This window comes from Zootoca vivipara, chromosome 7 (assembly GCF_963506605.1).
Source record: "Zootoca vivipara chromosome 7, rZooViv1.1, whole genome shotgun sequence".
Taxonomy (NCBI): domain Eukaryota; kingdom Metazoa; phylum Chordata; class Lepidosauria; order Squamata; family Lacertidae; genus Zootoca; species Zootoca vivipara.
Genome location: NC_083282.1, coordinates 10,518,880 through 10,538,980, shown reverse-complemented (window position 1 = coordinate 10,538,980; position 20,101 = coordinate 10,518,880). Strand labels below are relative to the sequence as shown.

At 44.1% G+C, this 20,101-nt stretch overlaps 1 protein-coding gene across 6 annotated transcripts in view; it reads left to right on the top strand.

Annotated features, from left to right (window-relative positions):
• Positions 1-20,101, top strand: part of PDC (phosducin) — a 100,961-nt gene that overhangs the window by 11,358 nt on the left and 69,502 nt on the right. For 4 of the 6 annotated variants that reach the window (XM_060276665.1, XM_060276662.1, XM_060276663.1 and 1 more), the window contains exon 2: positions 152-231. The exons of the other annotated variants lie outside the window; for them this stretch is intronic. The gene's annotated coding sequence lies outside the window, so the exon portion shown is untranslated. The remainder of the gene's footprint in view (positions 1-151; positions 232-20,101) is intronic. 6 annotated transcript variants of the gene reach the window in all.

The following is a 20,101-nucleotide window of genomic DNA, read 5'->3' as shown; positions in this document are numbered from 1 at the left end:
GAATCTTGATTAAAAAAAGAGAGTTTCGAATCTGGTGGTTACTAAAAATATAAATCAGTGTGACCTTAAATGGTTAGTGTTTCCAGCCTTCCTTTGACCTTTTATTCCGTGACAACTCATGATGATGTGCCTTTGTTTACTCCTTTGTTAGAAAACAGAGAGTGATGTAAGCAGCAGACCCGAAGCAATGTTAGGCAATGGACTGCTATTGTGGCTTTCCCTTATACGGAGGTGCGTGTTCCTTCTATCTGTTCTGTCCTATTTGAATCTCTAACATGCAGTCAACCACTATCAGCTTTCTTGAACAATAAGCAACAAGTACTTAAAATTCCAAGGGAATGGGTCATGTATGACAGACAAATCTAATCAGAGTCATGTGTGGCTTTCAATTCTTTCACAGTGAGATGGAACATCACCCAGTTTAAAATGAAACTAGCTTAACCAGGTAGTCCCAAACCCACATGCAGTCATACCTCGGGTTATGGCCGCTTCAGGTTGCACGCTTTCGGGTTGCGTACCACGCCAAACCCAGAAGTCCCGGAATAGGTTACTTCCGGGTTTCAGTTCTCGCGCATGCGCAGAAGTGCTAAATCGCGCTTTGCGCATGCGCAGATGTGGCACTGCGGGTTGCGTATGCTGCTGGTTGAGAATGTGTCTCCTGCACGGATCATGTTCACGATCCGAGCGTCCACTGTACACTAATCCTCTTAGTTTCAACTCTGGAGGTAGCAGAAGGCAAGAACTTGCTTGCTTTATTGCAAATAGGCAATATATAAGGTTCCACCACAAGTGGCTTCACACACACACACACACACACACACATATATATATATATAATGTTTAAATGAGTATTCTAAATTGTAAAACAGAAAATTTTATATACCGTATTTTTCCATGTGTAAGACGCCCCCATGCATAAGACTTGCATAATATTTTGGGGGACTCCAAATTAAGAAAACACCCCTCATCACTACCCGTGTATAAGACAAGCGCAAATTTTAAACCCAATTTATTGGTTTAAAAAAATCGAGCCTTATACACAGAAAAATACACACACACACACACACACACACACACAATTTTTATTAAATTTTCTGTTTTACCATTTAGAATACTCATTTAAACAACCTTAAAATATTAATGATTCCCCTTCTTCTTCTCTTTCCATGGTTCATTTTGCATATCATAAATCCCTGCATATTTACATAAACTAAACCATTCAGTATCCCATTATTACATCTATCAAAACTTATTTACTCTGTTGAATTTATCTTAATGCTGTCAGCATTTTCAAGTGTACACAAATCCCCCCCCATATATTCAACAAACATTTTCCAGTTACAGGTAGGTAGCCGTGTTGGTCTGAGTCGAAGCAAAATAAAAAAAATCCTTCAGTAGCACCTTAAAGACCAACTAAGTTTTTATTTTGGTATGAGCTTTCGTGTGCATGCACCCGAAAGCTCATACCAAAATAAAAACTTAGTTGGTCTTTAAGGTGCTACTGAAGAAACATTTTCCAGTCTTCTTAAAACATATGTTCTTCTTGTTCTCTTATTCTGTATGTTAAGTCTGCAAGCTGCCATTCTTCTTTAGTTGGGACCTCACTCATTCTCCATGTTTGAGCCACCACAAGTGGTTTCCACTCCTTCCCTATCTTTTTTATCCCATTTTTGGAGCATGTTGACGTCTTTATCTGATGACACCCAGTTTCATTTTGCCTTTTCTTTAGCCTTGGGATAAGCCTGAGGTTATGCCATTGTGCAACTGTGTGGGTGAATGACCTGCCAGAAATCAATAGTGAACAGAATGGGGAAGATTGCTACCATCCTGATAAGACAAATATGTTGATGACAAGTTAAAGCTCCATTCAGATAAAAAGGTAAAGGACCCCTGACAGCTAAGTCCAGTCACAGACGACTATGGGGTTGCGGTGCTCATCTTGCTTTACAGGCCGAGGGAGCCGGCGTTTGTCCGCAGACAGTTTTTCCAGGTCATGTGGCCAGCATGACTAAGCTGCTACTGGCACAACGGAACACCGAAACCAGAAGAGCGCACGGAAATGCCATTTACCTTCCCGCCACAGCAGTACCTATTTATCTACTTTCGCTGGTGTGCTTTCAAACTGCTAGGTTGGCAGGAGCTGGGACAGAGCAACGGGAGCTCACCCCATTGCGGGGATGCAAACCGCCAACCTTCTGATCGGCAAGCCCAAGAGGCTCAATGGTTTAGACCACAGCGCCAACCGCGTCCCTCCGTTCAGATAGGCTGTTGCTATTTTGCAGGTGGGATTCAAGAACAAAGAATTTCAGGTCATGCAGTTGAAGTGGTTTTGGTGCTCTTGTGCAACAAACCCATTTCCAAAGCAAATAGACCTTTTTGGAAATGCAGTGGAAAGTGTGGAATAACAACTGCCTGTTTCAACATCATATAACATCCTTGGAAATAAATCAGAACGAAAGCCCAATCAAGAGTCAGCTGAATACATTGCGCAAACAAATCAAGATGAATGCTTGATAAATGGAAGCAACCAAAGAGGTTGTGGATATGGGGGTCATGACTCTGCTCTTCCCCTTTGAGCAGCAGACTTGCAGTTAGGATTGATCGGGGCCGCACTGTTGCTTTTAAGCATCCAGGTGACAAAAGGAGTGTGCTCTGTAAGGTTCAGCTGATTTGCGAAATGCAAATTCACATTCAGAGGCTGGGCTGTTTTTTTGCATGCTCTGGTAACCTGATTGCTGCAATATGCCGAGAGGGAGGGCTGAGTTTATGAAACTCCAGCTGATCCTGGATGCAGCAACTATCTGAAACTAAATAAAAAAAATTCCTTCAGTAGCACCTTAAAGACCAACTAAGTTTTTATTTTGGTATGAGCTTACATAAGGGTCTGGCTGCTTCTGTTTCAGTGTATCTGACGAAGTGTGCATGCACACGAAAGCTCATACCAAAATAAAAACTTAGTTGGTCTTTAAGGTGCTACTGAAGGATTTTTTTTATTTTGTTTCGACTCAGACCAACACAGCTACCTACCTGTATCTGAAACTAAGCTCAGGATATAAACAACATTGATTCTTAATGATCTATGCTGTTTCCCAGTTTGTTTCTGAGTACAGAACACAAGTTCTAAACAAAACAACAACAACAACAACAACAACAACAACAATAACAACAACATATTTATAGCCCTCGCATCTGGCTGGGTTTCTGCAGCCACTCTGGGAGGCTTCCAACAAAATATTAAAAATACGTCAAAACATCAGACATTAAAAACTTCCCTAAACAGGGCTGCCTTCAGATGTCTTCTAAACATCAGATAGTTGTTTGTTTCTTTGACATCTGATGGGAGGGCATTCCACAGGGCGGGTGCCATTACTGAGAAGGCCCTCTGTCTGGTTCCCTGTAGCTTCACTTCTCACAGTGTGGGAACCGTCAGAAGGCCCTCGGAGCTGGACCTCAGTGTCTGGGCTGAATGATGGGGGTGGAGATGCTCCTTCAGGTATACTGGGCCAGGCCGTTTAGGGCTTTAAAGGTCAGCACCAGCAATTTGAATTGTGCTCAGAAACGTACTGAGAGTGAATAAAATCAATTCTACAAATTCTACCAACTTAAAAAGCAAAAACAAAACCCAAATTCAGCTGATATAAAGCTGATATTTCATAAATTTCTGCGTTACACCTGAAAGAAAGCCTTCCTAAAAGGGGGTGGGGAGCTGGTGGGTGGCATGCCAGGTGACCAGAAATTTCCATAGAAAATATCATTTCCCTCCCATGACAAACAATTGGAGAATACTGATTAAAAGAAGCAAACAAAACAAACAAAGGCCTGTGAAAAGAATTCAGGAATGCACAAGAAATCTCCTCTGCTCTCACTTATGCCCTGGTTTGGCCGTCCATCCCAGAAGCTCCCTCCTGGTCATGGTAGGATAGGATAGCTCTCTTCATGGAGTCAGCACCTTTGAACGAACCAGGACTTACTTCTGAGTAAAAATTCACAGAATCGGGTTGCAGGTAGTGATGGATCTATTCAGAATAAACTCTCACTGCACAGGAATGACACAGACCTGCCTGGAAAGCCAACTGCTACCACCACCACCCTACCCCACCCCCCAAATGCATAACTGGAGATAAAAAAAATAGAACCTTATGTCTGGGTGAGCGACAATGACCACAACAAAACATTAAAAAATAGCAGTCAGTCATGGAAAGGATTGTTTCTGTAAAAGATGCCCGAAAAGCTGCTGACCTGAGCTATTTGAAGGAAGGTTTTAGAAAGAAAGAAAGAAAGAAAGAAAGAAAGAAAGAAAGAAAGAAAGATCTACATAGTACACATGTTTCATTTCCTCTAAACAGAATCAAAACACTGGATCTCCCTTCACAATGGCAGTGCTTTAATGGAGCAGAACAAACACTTTGTTTTTCATGAACATGTTGTTCCAAATTGTGGTATTTGTGGGTGGCTGCATGCTGCACTAGAATCTTGGATCAGATAAAGGGGAAATGTTATAGAAAGCACAACAAATAATGCAGATATCCCTCCATGACCAAGTTGCTTGCTTTTCTTTTGAGATCTTTTTGTATGGAGAGCAGGGTTGTCCCATCATGGCAAGATCAGGATCGCTCCCGCTCTTTGTAAAGTGTAGGATGGATACTGGGGCAACAAAACCTTGGATTGCTCAATTTATTTTCTCTGGGCAATGATCACATCTCTAACAGGGAACAGAAAAGCAAAACAAACAACAGCCACATAGAATGAGCCACATAGTCCCTTCAAAACAAACCAGGCAGTTCTTTCTCCACTCCAGGTCTAGAGAAAACACATGCAGCAAGGAAGACCCAAACAGATTAAAAATGAAGCAGGTCCTCTACACTGATTGTCTAGAGAAGGGACTTCAAGGACATTATCATCCCTGAAATGTGTGCAACTCTAAATTTCTCCATAGAACTCATTGATCATACCTGTGACACCTGGGTCACACCTTGGCTGTAGGATACTATTAAATGCAGTGTGATGTGACATAGATGTAAAATGTTTTTACAGCCCTCTGTGGTCAATTTTATGGTCTCAAAAGCTGATGATGACTTAGATCTTGCACATTCTTGGTTACCAAGCGGGAAGGTAAACGGTGTTTCCGTGTGCTGCTCTGGTTCGCCAGAAGCGGCCTAGTCATGCTGGCCACATGACCTGGAAGCTGTACGCAGGCTCCCTCGGCCAATAACGCGAGATGAGCGCCGCAACCCCAGTCACGAGTCCATAGCTGCCAAGTTTCCCCATTTCTCGTGAGGAAGCCTATTCAGCATAAGGGAATTTGCCTTTAAAAAAGGGAGAACTTGGCAGCTATGGTCACGACTGGACCTAATGGTCAGGGGTCCCTTTACCTTTACAGCCAAGGTGCTGATTGTTCAGAATTGGTGGCTCAATTCTCACCACCAACACAGACATAGGTTTCATTTTGTTAATTAATCAATTGATTAAATTGAAGGGTTTAATTAAAATAACATTGGGGGCAGTTGAATCTCATTACAGTGAAGGTGCGGGGTGTGGGAGGAATGAAACACTGTGTCTACAAGACGCCAATATGGTACAAACACAATGGGTCACTTAAACTGATGGAGAAAGTAAGATGCAGATGTGTTAACCACTCAGTATTTTTTTTAAAAAAATCATACCTCCAGAAAGCTTTCATTTGAAAGGAAAAGGACACGAACAAGGTTTCCGGGGTCTCTGAAATTTAATAGGAATCAGCGCAGGGTGGTTTGTTACAGACACCAGAAACGACTCTGTATAGTATCATTTCATATTTTAATAATCAATACATTTCAGATTAGAGCACATTTGGACTTCTTGGCCGCTGTTATTATTATCTTAATCATCATTTTATTTTCTAATTTTATTAAATCATTATCATTATTATTTTGCTATTGTTTTGGTTTCATACTTAGATTTTCCTATAACACGGTACACCATCGAAGAGAAGTACAAAATCGTGCACTAAGGGACTGCTAATGGTATTGGACCAAGCATCTAGAAGGCAGAGAAAATCTTGAGAGTCATGCATTATGATAAGTTGAGTCAGCACTTTAGTGCCATTGCAAAAGCCCATGAATAATACTATGGGTGGCATGACTAGGGGAATTTCAAGAGACATAGGAAGCAATCCTACCAGTGACCTTAGCACTCATCAGATATTTGCAGCCTAAACGAGGTGGTGGGGTGGGGTGGCTATTGAGTGAAGAGCAAGAAGATTTAGGTCTCTAAGGTTATGTCACTCTAGGAAAGACCAAGAGTGTTTCTTTTAGTTTAGAAAAGTGTTGACTGAGGTCACATCATTTTTTATATATATACTGTATACTTTTCAAATTTATACATATTCATTAGTTTTACAATCAATTTAACATTTCAGGAAATGACTTCCTCCCCCCCCCCCCGCCTCTGTGGTTCCTTAAATTTATTTTTTAATATCTTCTACATATCCAAATTCATTTAGCTTACTCATTTGATTATCTATTTTAAATATACAGGTGAAACTCGGAAAATTAGAATATCGTCGAAAAGTGCATTTATTTCAGTAATGCAACTTATTATTTTTTATTTTTCTTTTAATTTTTACAAATGCTTTCTTTTGGAAATTCCACAGTAATAAAACAAATAGTTACAATAATACAAAAATAAACATCGCTATGACCTTTCATTAATTACATTTCATTAACAATTGGCCCGCCTAACAACAAATAATTACAATTACAACAAATAAAGGCTTGACATATCTTGCTTTGCATGTCATGCATCTATCTCATATATTGGTTTCACCTTTTAAGTCGCATTACTGAAATAAATGCACTTTTTGACAATATTCTAATTTTTCGAGTTTCACCTGTATAGTGTTATAAAACTGCAGATTATTATGATTTGTTTGTTTGTTTAGTCGTTTAGTCGTGTCTGACTCTTCGTGACCCCATGGACCATAGCACGCCAGGCACTCCTGTCTTCCACTGCCTCCTGCAGTTTGGTCAAACTCATGTTCGTAGCTTCGAGAACACTGTCCAACCATCTCGTCCTCTGTCGTCCCCTTCTCCTAGTGCCCTCCATCTTTCCCGACATCAAGGTCTTTTCCAAGGATTCTTCTCTTCTCATGAGGTGGCCAAAGTATTGGAGCCTCAGCTTCAGGATCTGTCCTTCCAGTGAGCACTCAGGGCTGATTTCCTTAAGAATGGATAGGTTTGATCTTCTTGCAGTCCATGGGACTCTCAAGAGTCTCCTCCAGCACCATAATTCAAAAGCATCAATTCTTCGGCGATCAGCCTTCTTTATGGTCCAGCTCTCACTTCCATACATCACTACTGGGAAAACCATAGCTTTAACTATACGGACCTTTGTAGGCAAGGTGATGTCTCTGCTTTTTAAGATGCTGTCTAGGTTTGTCATTGCTTTTCTCCCAAGAAGCAGGCGTCTTTTAATTTCGTGACTGCTGTCACCATCTGCAGTGATCAAGGAGCCCAAGAAAGTAAAATCTCTCACTGCCTCCATTTCTTCCCCTTCTATTTGCCAGGAGGTGATGGGACCAGTGGCCATGATCTTGTTTTTTTTGATGTTGAGCTTCAGACCATATTTTGCGCTCTCCTCTTTCACCCTCATTAAAAGGTTCTTTAATTCCTCCTCACTTTCTGCCATCAAGGTTGTGTCATCTGCATATCTGAGGTTGTTGATATTTCTTCCGGCAATCTTAATTCCGGCTTGGGATTCATCTAGTCCAGCCTTTCGCATGATGAATTCTGCATATAAGTTAAATAAGCAGGGAGACAATATACAACCTTGTCGTACTCCTTTCCCAATTTTGAACCACTCAGTTGTTCCATATCCAGTTCTAACTGTAGCTTCTTGTCCCACATAGAGATTTCTCAGGAGACAGATGAGGTGATCACCTGTATAGTGTTATAAAACTGCAGATTATTACGATAATCCTACAAATATTATAATCTGTTTCCAATTTATCTGTAAATATTCAATAAACTATTTCCATTCTTTTATAAGAAGTTTGTTATCTTGACTTCTTCTTATTCTGGTAAGTTTTGCCATCTCTGCACATTCTGTAAGTTTTTGTATCTATTCTTCCTCTACTGGGACTTCTGGGGCAAGATTCTGTATTTTGATTGTGGCTTTTACTAAATCACATTTTTATTTGCTTAAATTTGCAGCTCTGAGCTGGGATAGTGTGTCACATTTTGGCCCGGGATGGGGGAGGTGTGAAACTTACCACATGCAAAAAAAATCCATGTGTGTCTAAATTTGAGGACGCCAAAAAAACCCACAACCTCCCATCAGCACTGCTTATACGGGAATAGGGAATAGAGTTGGAGCAGCAAAGCTTGTTCAGGGATGCTCCCATCTATTACGTTGATGTATGAGGATGAAGGGACCCAGGTGGCGCTGTGGGTTAAACCACTGAGCCTAGGGTTTGCTGATCAGAAGGTCGGCGGTTCGAATCCCTGTGACAGGGTGAGCTCCCGTTGCTTGGTCCCAGCTCCTGCCAACCTAGGTAAACGGCGCTTCCATGTGCTGCTCTGGTTTGCCAGAAGCGGCTTTGTCATGCTGGCCACATGACCTGGAAGCTGTACGCCGGCTCCCTCGGCCAATAATGCGAGATGAGCGCGCAACCCCAGAGTCGGTCACAACTGGACCTAATGGTCAGGGGTCCCTTTACCTTTACCTTTATAAGGATGAAAGAGGGGCTCCCCAAAACTTGCTGCTCATTGGTCCAATGTTCAGTGGTAACAGCATCAATTACAGCTTCTTCTTCTTCTTCTTCTTCTTGTTTAGTCATTTAGTCGTGTCCGACTCTTCGTAACCCCATAGACCAGAGCACGCCAGGCCCTCCTGTTTTCCACTGCCTCCCGCAGTTTGGTCAAACTCATGTTGGTAGCTTTGAGAACACTGCCCAGCTTGTACAGCTTGTTAGTTTATCCCAAAGTTTTCCTTGGTGACTGTGTGTGAAGTCTTCTCCGATTGCATTATTGACCCTTGTGGTTTCAGTGATAAATGCACAGACCTCACACAATTCCTTGGATACTCACTCCCCTAGGTAAAGGTAAAGGGACCCCTGACCATTAGGTCCAGTTGTGATCGACTCTGGGGTTGCGGCGCTCATCTCGTGTTATTGGCCGAGGGAGCCGGCGTACAGCTTCCAGGTCATGTGGCCAGCATGACTAAGCCACTTCTGGCGAAACCAGAGCAGCACACGGGAACGCCGTTTACCTTCCCGCTTGGATCGGTACCTATTTACGGTATCTACTTGCGCTGCTGTGCTTTCGAACTGCTAGGTTGGCAGGAGCTGGGACCGAGCAACGGGAGCTCACCCCATCGCGGTGATTTGAACCGCCAACCTTCTGAGCGGCAAGCCCTAGGCTCTGTGGTTTAACCCACAGCGCCACCCGCGTCCCTATTCACTCCCCTAAGTCGAGGCAAATGATTGCTCCATAAATTTGCTGAATCCAACAACTGATCAAACCAAACATAAACCAAAGGAAAGCTCTCATCACCCTCTTTGGAATGTTTTTGGTGGGGCCTTATCTGAACTCCCTGTTCTTGGCACAAAATACTTTCCTTGTACCAGGGACCAAAGCACGGTCTGTACGTAACGCCCTTGCTTGCATGAAAGGGTTGCTTAAAAACAATGTCAAATTCTATACAGAGGTTAACAGGCCTCAGGGCTGCCACCTTGTGGTATGGCTGACTAACAACTTTGTCACAGACTGCGGTTTTTTAAAATGCACCCCTAAAATATTTATAAAGATTATACCAAAAACGTGTGTTTTCACGATGAACCTGTATCAAATTTTATTTTTGATTAATTAAGATCATATAAACCAGACGTTACAAGGTTGAGTATGTCGCATATGATACTCTGCCCTGGACCCCTAAAAGGAGGAGGAAGTATAGAATGCAGGTGGCACTGTCGTCTAAACCACTGAGCCTCTTGGGCTTGCCAATCAGAAGGTCGGCGGTTCGAATCCCCACAACGGAGTGAGCTCCTGTTGCTCTGTCCCATCTCCTGCCAACCCAGCAGTTTGAAAGCATGCCAGTGCAAGTAGATAAATAGGTACTGCTGCGGCAGGAAGGTAAATGGCGTTTCCGTGCGCTCTTCTGGTTTCGGTGTTCCGTTGTGTCAGAAGCAGCTTAGTCATGATAGCCACATGACCTCGAAAAACTGCCTGCGGACAAACGCTGGTTCCCTCGGCCTGAAAGCGAGAGGAGCACTGCAACTCCATCGTCACCTTAACCGTCCAGGGGTCCTTTAGCTTTTACCTTTAGTATAGAAACACAGTGCGGGCAGCTCCTGGTTTAGACACGTCTGAATGACGCATAATTGGCCGACCAGGTCAACTAGCAGGATAGGGTGGGTGGAGGTGGATTGGTGGACCAAATGGGTGACAGCACCCCTCTGATTGGCTCAGCACTGCATGTGGGGGGGGAGCAAGCTCCTCCCATTTTTTGAATGAAGAGTCCTTTTCTGGGTCTAAACTGGGGACCCCTTGCCAATAAGCTCTGAGCTTCTCTGTGATGCCTGGACTCCTACTGCAGCACACATCTGGTCCTGGTGCAGACTAGGTTCTGTGGGTACTTGTGAGCAGTGTGTTATGATTGGGCTAAGGAACTTCTCTTCACAAGCGTGACCCCCACTCCCCAATCCAGATTTTGCTATGAGCATAATAGCCCGTCTCTGAGAAGGGAGGGACACATCCATGAAAGTCCTAGTAAAATATTCTGAGCAGAGAGCTGAACTTGTTAAAAACAACACTTTTTGCTTCCATGCTGATATCCTATATCCTATATGTCCAATAAACATTTAAGATGCTGAAGGGTAATGCATATTATTAATGCCCAGTGCATTTTTGCCAATAACTTGCTGATCAGAAGGTCAGCGGTTCGAAACCCTGCGACGGGGTGAGCTTCCGTTGCTCGGTCCCAGCTCCTGCCCACCTAGCAGTTCGAAAGCACATCAAAGTGCAAGTAGATAAATAGGGACCGCTCCGGCGGGAAGGTAAACGGTGTTTCCTTGCGCTGCTCTGGTTCGCCAGAAGCGGCTTTGTCATGCTGGCCACATGACCCGGAAGTTGTCTGCGGACAAACGCCGGCTCCCTCGGCCTATAGAGCGAGATGAGCGCTGCAACCCCAGAGTCGGACATGACTGGACCTGATGGTCAGGGGCCCCTTTAGGGGATCTTCAGATTGAACTTTTATATTTTGAACTGATGCTCAGATTTTCAATCCCAGCCTGGATGTATTTCAAATGCTATTTAAAACAGATTACAGTCTCCCTTTAAGAAGAAAAAAAACCACAACTTTAGCTGACTTTGGATTGTATCCTTGTTTCTGGGGGAACTAAAGGAAATGCCTAAGGAGAAACAACAAAAATATCCCTTCTTTTTACAATAGGATTTTCTCGCTATGTGAAATCATAGGTGAGTTTCCTTTTCTTTTCAGTGACTCACTACAAAAAGGGATAGTAGTGGATAAAGCGTTACACATAATTCATACCACAGGAGGAGAGGTATACATAACGTCCTGAAGGAAGTGCTATCATCATTTGTTCATTTCCCTTCTCGGGAAACCACCAAAATGATTTTGTTTTAGTAACGCACTTAGTTGTAATACGATTTTCGATGTAATCCAGATCCTACTGAGGTCGAGAGGGAAGCACCCACAGTGATGTTAATGGTTGTGTCACATAGTTGCTAATGGGCAGGGGCTGCCATTTTGTGCACTAGTATCCAGGAATATGTCCTACTGAATTTATTGAGACTCGTTTTTAAAAGCATTTCAAGCTTCTCCGGGAGACATTTTTGGTGCTTTTGCTGATAGTCTTTTATTTTTCTGTAATGCCACTTCACATCTAGAAATTATGAACCTCCCTTCTCTGTTGCTTTGTATAGATTTTGCCCAGACTGCAAAAGGGGGTCGGGAGAGAGAATAAAAGTCAAGAGCGCTCTATGTGCTTGTTCATCTATACAACCATTGCTCCTGGTAAAACAGCTTTTGCAGGCGTTTGCACCGCGCCACCGGGACCTTACCTAGAGACCTTACCCTGGCAACCAGTCTATAACTAACTGTCTTATTATATCTTCGGAACTTTTCCATTTCAATTGTTCTACTTCTATGAGCAACTCTTTGTAGCCTCTTTAAAAAGTCTGTTCCCTTGTGACAAGAGACCACACTGGAGACTCATAGTGTTTTGGAAATATATACTTTATTTATTTATTTATTTATTTATTTATTTAAGTTTTTGGAGATGGGGGAACTAGGTCTTGGGGGGGGGGGGGCAGAGCCTCACTGCTATCACTGCCTGGAAGAGAAAAGAAGAGAAAAGATTCTAAAAATTTTTCATCTATTATAACGTTGATAACTGATCATTCCTGGAAGGATCCCCAGGTGGCTTACGTTATTTTACCTTCCTCCCTTCCTCATCCCATCCCTGAACTCTTCTTAAATCATGGAGCTGCCTCCCCCCCTGCCTTGCTCCCCCAGCGAACCAGATTCTCTCTGGCCTCTCTGTTCTTCATGAACAAAGATCAACACTCACCATTGGTAGAAGCATTGGTGCCATCCATCCCCTGGTCTCTCGGCCGTACATATATTGTTCTAATGTTCAGCATCCTTCCATTCCCCATAACACTCTCTTCCTCACAGACCGGAGGATGGATCTTAATGGCACGACAGCATGAAACCAGCAGCTTACCCAGACTGCGCAGCCTCCGGAATCTAGGGAAGAAGAGGGGAAATAGTCAGGAAATGGGTTCTATATACTTTCTTAATACTCTCTTATCTAACAGCTAAACTTGCTTTCAGAAACCTCTATTGGAGATCAAATAGTTGCTCTTCCCAAAGTCCCCACCCCATCCCTGAACTCTTCTTGAATCAGGGAGCTGCCTCCTCCCTGCCCCCCACCCCCACAGCGAGCCAGATTCTCTCTGGCCTCCCTGTTCCCGATGAACAAAGATCAGCACTCACCATACATGCTGCCATTGGTGGCATCCACCCCCTGGTCGCACGGTCTTCCAAAGATTCTTCCTATTCTTATCAACTCCACCTTTCCATTTTTCATCACATAGACTTCCTCCTCCCATTTTTCCTCCTCACAGACCACGTGGTGGATCTTCAGCATGCGACAGAAGGAGACCAGCAGCCCACAGTGCATTCTGAGACTTTGAAGCCTAGGGAAGAAGAGGGGAAATAGTCAGGGAAAGGGTTGCTATCTTTCTTGATACTCTCTATCTCTGTGCTAAATTTGGGGCAGCTGACAGCTGAACTTGCTTTCAGAAACCTCTAGTGGAGAGTACAGCAAGCGGTTGAACCCACGGAGGAGGGCATCTTGTCAAAGGACCCTCCAAAACTGGGAGATGCCCTTCTTGTGGTGATGGCCACAAGGGGGGAGGCAAGCCATTTCCCTCAAAGCAGCTAAGGGGGACCTGAGGACAATCTTTAAAAATTAATCTAATCATGACCTGGTTCTCTATGTTTCTAAATCTTAGGTAAAGGCACCCCTGACCATTAGGTCCAGTCGTGACCGACTCTGGGGTTGCGCGCTCATCTCGCATTATTGGCTGAGGGAGCCGGCGTATAGCTTCCAGGTCATGTGGCCAGCATGACAAAGCCGCTTCTGGTAAACCAGAGCAGCACATTGAAACGCCGTTTACCTTCCCGTTTACCTTACCTACTTGCACTTTGATGTGCTTTCGAACTGCTAGGTTGGCAGGAGCTGGGACCAAGCAACGGGAGCTCACCCCGTCACAGGGATTCGAACCGCCAACCTTCTGATCGGCAAGCCCTAGGCTCAGTGGTTTAACCACAGCGCCACCTGGGTCCGTTCTAAATTTTAAGGGATAGCAAAAGAAGCAGACTGCGGAAAGAATAAGAGATCCTATTACATGCGAGATGAAGAAATTTTCATTTCTCGGAAAACACAATTCACACAAACAACCTCTGTTCTTTGAACTATCTTCAAATAGTTGCTCTTCCCAAAGTCCTCAGCCAAGTGACTCAGCAGGGGGACATGTCAGAAAGATCCACAGTCACCATCCATCCCTTGGTCGAACATATAGTGATCTCATCTTCACGAATGTTTCCTTCTCCTCCTTCATGACCATCACTCCATCCTTTGATTTCTCCTCCGATTCTCCTCAATGGGTCTCTGACACTGACTCTCACTCCACTCCAACTGCCTCCCTTGGAACTCTGGCCAGTCAGGAGCTGTTGCCAGTTAACGGTTTTCTGGCGGGGGGGGGGAGCACTCGGTGACTCAACCTGCTCAGTCAACAAACTTTTCAGCCGCATGTCCCACCCCTGAAAATCATTGCGTACGTGAGGTTGCATATACCAGCCTTGGTGCAGCAATGGGCAGGAATTGTAAAAAAGTATTTTGGGGTTCCTGCTTAAAATAAGCAAATATACGTGTATTGTGTTGTTGTTGTTGTTGTTGTTTAGTCGTTTAGTCGTGTCCGACTCTTCGTGACCCCATGGACCATAGCACGCCAGGCACTCCTGTCTTCCACTGCCTCCCGTAGTTTGGTCAAACTCATGTTCGTAGCTTCGAGAACACTGTCCAACCATCTTGTCCTCTGTCGTCCCCTTCTCCTAGTGCCCTCAATCTTTCCCAACATCAGGGTCTTTTCCAAGGATTCTTCTCTTCTCATGAGGTGGCCAAAGTATTGGAGCCTCAGCTTCACGATCTGTCCTTCCAGGGAGCACTCAGGGCTGATTTCCTTAAGAATGGATAGGTTTGATCTTCTAGCAGTCCATGGGACTCTCAAGAGTCTCCTCCAGCACCATAATTCAAAAGCATCAATTCTTCGGCGACCAGCCTTCTTCATGGTCCAGCTCTCACTTCCATACATCACTACTGGGAAAACCATAGCTTTAACTATACGGACCTTTGTCGGCAAGGTGATGTCTCTGCTTTTTAAGATGCTGTCTAGGTTTGTCATTGCTTTTCTCCCAAGAAGCAGGCGTCTTTTAATTTCGTGACTGCTGTCACCATCTGCAGTGATCAAGGAGCCCAAGAAAGTAAAATCTCTCACTGCCTCCATTTCTTCCCCTTCTATTTGCCAGGAGGTGATGGGACCAGTGGCCATGATCTTGGTTTTTTTGATGTTGAGCTTCAGACCATATTTTGCGCTCTCCTCTTTCACCCTCATTAAAAGGTTCTTTAATTCCTCCTCACTTTCTGCCATCAAGGTTGTGTCATCTGCATATCTGAGGTTGTTGATATTTCTTCCGGCAATCTTAATTCCTGCTTGGGATTCATCTAGTCCAGCCTTTCGCATGATGAATTCTGCATATAAGTTAAAGAAGCAGGGAGACAATATACAACCTTGTCGTACTCCTTTCCCAATTTTGAACCAATCAGTTGTTCCATATCCAGTTCTAACTGTAGCTTCTTGTCCCACGTAGAGATTTCTAAGGAGACAGATGAGGTGATCAGGCACTCCCATTTCTTTAAGAACTTGCCATAGTTTGCTGTGGTCGACACAGTCAAAGGCTTTTGCATAGTCAATGAAGCAGAAGTAGACGTTTTTCTGGAACTCTCTAGCTTTCTCCATAATCCAGCGCATGTTTGCTATTTGGTCTCTGGTTCCTCTGCCCTTTCGAAATCCAGCTTGCACTTCTGGGAGTTCTCGGTCCACATACTGCCTAAGCCTGCCTTGTAGAATTTTAAGCATAACCTTGCTAGCGTGTGAAATGAGGGCAATTGTGCGGTAGTTGGAGCATTCTTTGGCACTGCCCTTCTTTGGAATTGGGATGTAGACTGATCTTCTCCAATCCTCTGGCCATTGCTGAGTTTTCCAAACTTGCTGGCATATTGGGTGTAGCACCTTAACAGCATCATCTTTTAAAATTTTAAATAGTTCAGCTGGAATATCATCACTTCCACTGGCCTTGTTATTAGCAGTGCTTTCTAAGGCCCATTTGACTTCACTCTCCAAGATGTCTGGCTCAAGGTCAGCAACCACACTACCTGGGGTGTACGAGACCTCCATATCTTTCTGGTATAATTCCTCTGTGTATTCTTGCCACCTCTTCTTGATGTCTTCTGCTTCTGTTAGGTCCTTACCACTTTTGTCCTTGATTATGGTAATCTTTGTACGAAATGTTCCTTTCATATCTCCAATTTTCTTGAACAGATCTCTGGTTTTCCCCATTCTATTGTTTTCCTCTATTTCTTTGCATTGCTCATTTAAGAAGACCCTCTTCTCTCTCCTTGCTGTTTTTTGGAAATCTGCATTCAGTTTCCTGTATCTTTCCCTATCTCCCTTGCATTTTGCTTGCCTCCTCTCCTCCGCTATTTGTAAGGCCTCGTTGGACAGCCATTTTGCTTTCTTGCATTTCCTTTTCCTTGGGATGGTTTTCGTTGCTGCCTCCTGTATAATGTTACGAGCCTCCATCCATAGTTCTTCAGGCACTCTGTCCACCAAATCTAAATCCTTAAACCTGTTCCTCACTTCCACTGTGTATTCATAAGGGATTTGATTCAGATTGTATCTTACTGGCCCAGTGGTTTTTCCTACTTTCTTCAGTTTAAGCTGGAATTTTGCTATAAGAAGCTGATGATCTGAGTTACAGTCAGCTCCAGGTCTTGTTTTTGCTGACTGTATAGAGCTTCTCCATCTTTGGCTGCAGAGAATATAATCAATCTGATTTCGATGCTGCCCATTTGGTGATATCCATGTGTAGAGTCGTCTCTTGTGTTGTTGGAAGAGAGTGTTTGTGATGACCAGCTTGTTCTCTTGACAGAACTCTATTAGCCTTTGCCCTGCTTCATTTTGAACTCCAAGGCCAAACTTGCCAGTTGTTCCTTTTATCTCTTGATTCCCTACTTTAGCATTCCAATCCCCTGTAATGAGAAGAACATCCTTCTTTGGTGTCATTTCTAGAAGGTGTTGTAGGTCTTCATAGAATTGGTCAATTTCACTTTCTTCAGCACCGGTAGTTGGTGCATAAACTTGGATTACTGTGATGTTAAAAGGTCTGCCTTGGATTCGTATCGAGATCATTCTGTCATTTTTGAGATTGCATCCCATCACAGCTTTTGCCACTCTTTTGTTGACTATGAGGGCCACTCCATTTCTTCTACAGGATTCTTGCCCACAGTAGTAGATATGATAGTCACCCGAACTGAATTCACCCATTCCCTTCCATTTTAGTTCACTGATGCCCAGGATGTCGATATTTATTCTTGTCATCTCATTTTTGACCACATCCAGCTTACCTCTATTCATGGTTCTTACATTCCAGGTTCCTATGCAATATTTTTCTTTACAGCATCGGACTTTCCTTTCGCTTCCAGGCATATCCGCAACTGAGCGTCCTTTCGGCTTTGGCCCAGCCGCTTCATCAGCTCTGAATCTACTTGTACTTGTCCTCCGCTCTTCCTCAGTAGCATGTTGGACGCCTTCCGACCTGAGGGGCTCATCTTCCAGCGTCATAACTTTTATATGCCTGTTGTCTTTGTCCATGGAGTTTTCTTGGCAGGGATACTGGAGTGGCTTGCCAGTTCCTTCTCCAGGTGGATTACGTTTAGTCAAAACTCTCCACTATGACCTGTCCATCTTGGGTGGCCCTGCATGGCATAGCTCATAGCTTCTCTGAGTTATTCAAGCCCCTTCGCCACGACAAGGCATTGATCCATGAAGGGGATACGTGTATTGTACACACTTATATACTTTATAATACTATTAAGCTATAAACCCTACAAAGTTCTAAACATAACTATATAGCATAACAGTTAACTCTATATTCTTTTACATCTATAGATAGGCGTTGCGCATAAAAAATACAGGATCCAAATACATTTTAACTCCTTTTAAATTTGCATTTTAACTAATTGCATATCAAACAGAGACCACACTGGTCCATTATCAGACGTTACTCCACACTAGCACCTGTAGCAGATGAACTGTTAGGAGTTCAGAGCTACAAATTACCACGTTACCTATGGAGAGATGTATACATGTGCAATTTCATGCTCCTACAATAACCAGAAGTGGGTCAGGGGAAATCTGTTTATCTATTTATTTACTTATGGATTTGGGTTTGTGGGGAAGGGGGAACTGGGCCTGGGGTGGGAGAACTGTGCTGTTGCTGCTGGCCTCACTGCTGTCGCTGCCTGGAAGAGATAGGAAGATAAAAGACACCTATTTTTTCATTTATTATTACGTTGATATCTCATGGATATGGGTGAGGGGGGATTTGAACCCTGCCCCCCCCAGTCCTAGTCCAGAAGTCTGATTTGGGTTGCCAACCCTTTGAGCCCATGGGCACACCTGCAAACCTGAGAGACTGCAGTGGGCGCCACACCATAATGGAAAAGGACAGAAGTAAAGAGAAATTGTTCTCTCTCTTCTTCAAAAGGGGGGTCCCTGATGTCTTCTTGAATCAGGAAGCTGCCTCTCCCCCCCCCCAAGTGATCTAAATTCTCTCTGGCCTCCCTGTTCCTCGTGAACAAAGATCAACACTCACCATCCATTATCAGTGGCATTCATCCCCTGGTCCCACGGTCTTACATAAATCGTTCTTATCTTCATTAATTCCACCTTCTCATCTTTAATTACATTTACTTCCTCATCCCATTGCTCTTGCCATAGTTCTACCTCCTCCTTCTCACAGACCTCTCACAGATGGATCTTAGTGGCAGGACAGTAGGAAGCCAGCAGCTCACACAGCCTGCCACACTGGCCATTCTCTCTTTCAACAGCCTTTGAGAACAACTGAGTTGGCATCTAGAGAGTCACCTGAACAGGCATGTAGATCAGCAAGTCAGTGGTCACAGTCTCTTTTTTTGGAGGGGGCTTCCCCCAGTTTCCATTTATAAGAAGTTTGAAAGGTAGCTTCTTTATAAAGTCTGTTTCCTTGTGATGAGAGACCACACTGGAGACTCATAGTGTTTTGGAAATAGGTAAAGGTAAAGGGGCCCCTGACCATCAGGTCCAGGCGTGTCCGACTCTGGGGTTGTGGCGCTCATCTCGCTCTATAGGCCGAGGGAGCCAGCGTTTGTTCGCAGACAGCTTCTGGGTCATGTGGCCAGCATGACAAAGCTGCTTCTGGCGAACCAGAGCAGCACACGGAAACGGCGTTTACCTTCCCGCCAGAGTGGTCCCTATTTATCTACTTGCACTTTGATGTGCTTTCGAACTGCTAGGTGGGCAGGAGCTGGGACCAAGCAACGGGAGCTCACCCCGTTGCAGGGATTTGAACTGCCGACCTTCTGATCAGCAAGCCCTAGACTCTGTGGTTTAACCCACAGCACCACCTGGGTCCCTGTTTTGGAAATATATACTACTTATTTATTTTTCTATTTGGGTTTTTGGGGGAGCGGGAACTGGGTCTGGGGGGGGAGCTGTATTGGAGCTGCTGCCCCCACTGCTGTTGCTGCCTGGCAGAGAAAAGAAGAGAAACGATTCTTTATATTTTCATTTATTATTATGTTGATAACCCATCTTTCCTGCAAGGATCTCCAGGTGGCTTATATTATTCTACCTTCCTCCCTTCCTCATATCATCCCTGAACTCTTCTTGAATCAGGGAGCTGCCTTCCCAGCCCCACAGTGATCCAGATTCTCTCTGGCCTCCCTGTTCTTGATGATCAAAGATCAACACTCACCATCTATGTTGTCATCAGTGGCATCCATCCCCATGTCCTACGGTCTTACAAAGATTCTTCTGATTTTCAGTAATTCAACCTTCCCATTTTTCATCCCATTAACTTCTTCGTTCCACTGATCCTCCTCCTCACAGACCAGGGGGTTGGTTTTCGCCATGCGACAGCAGGAGACCAGCAGCCCATGCAGCCTTCTCAGACTTTGAAACCTAGGGAAGAAGAGGGAAAATAATCAGGAAATGGGTTCTAGATACTTCCTTGAACCCACGGAGGAGGGCATCTTGTCAAAGGACCCTCCAAAACTGGGAGATGCCTTTCTTGTGATGATGGCCACAAGGGGGAAGGCAAGCTGTTTCTCTCAAAGCAGCTAAGGGGGACCTGAGAACAATCTTTAAAAGTTAATCTAACCATGACCTGGTTCCCTATGTTTCGAAATCTTAAGGGATAGCAGAAGAAGCAG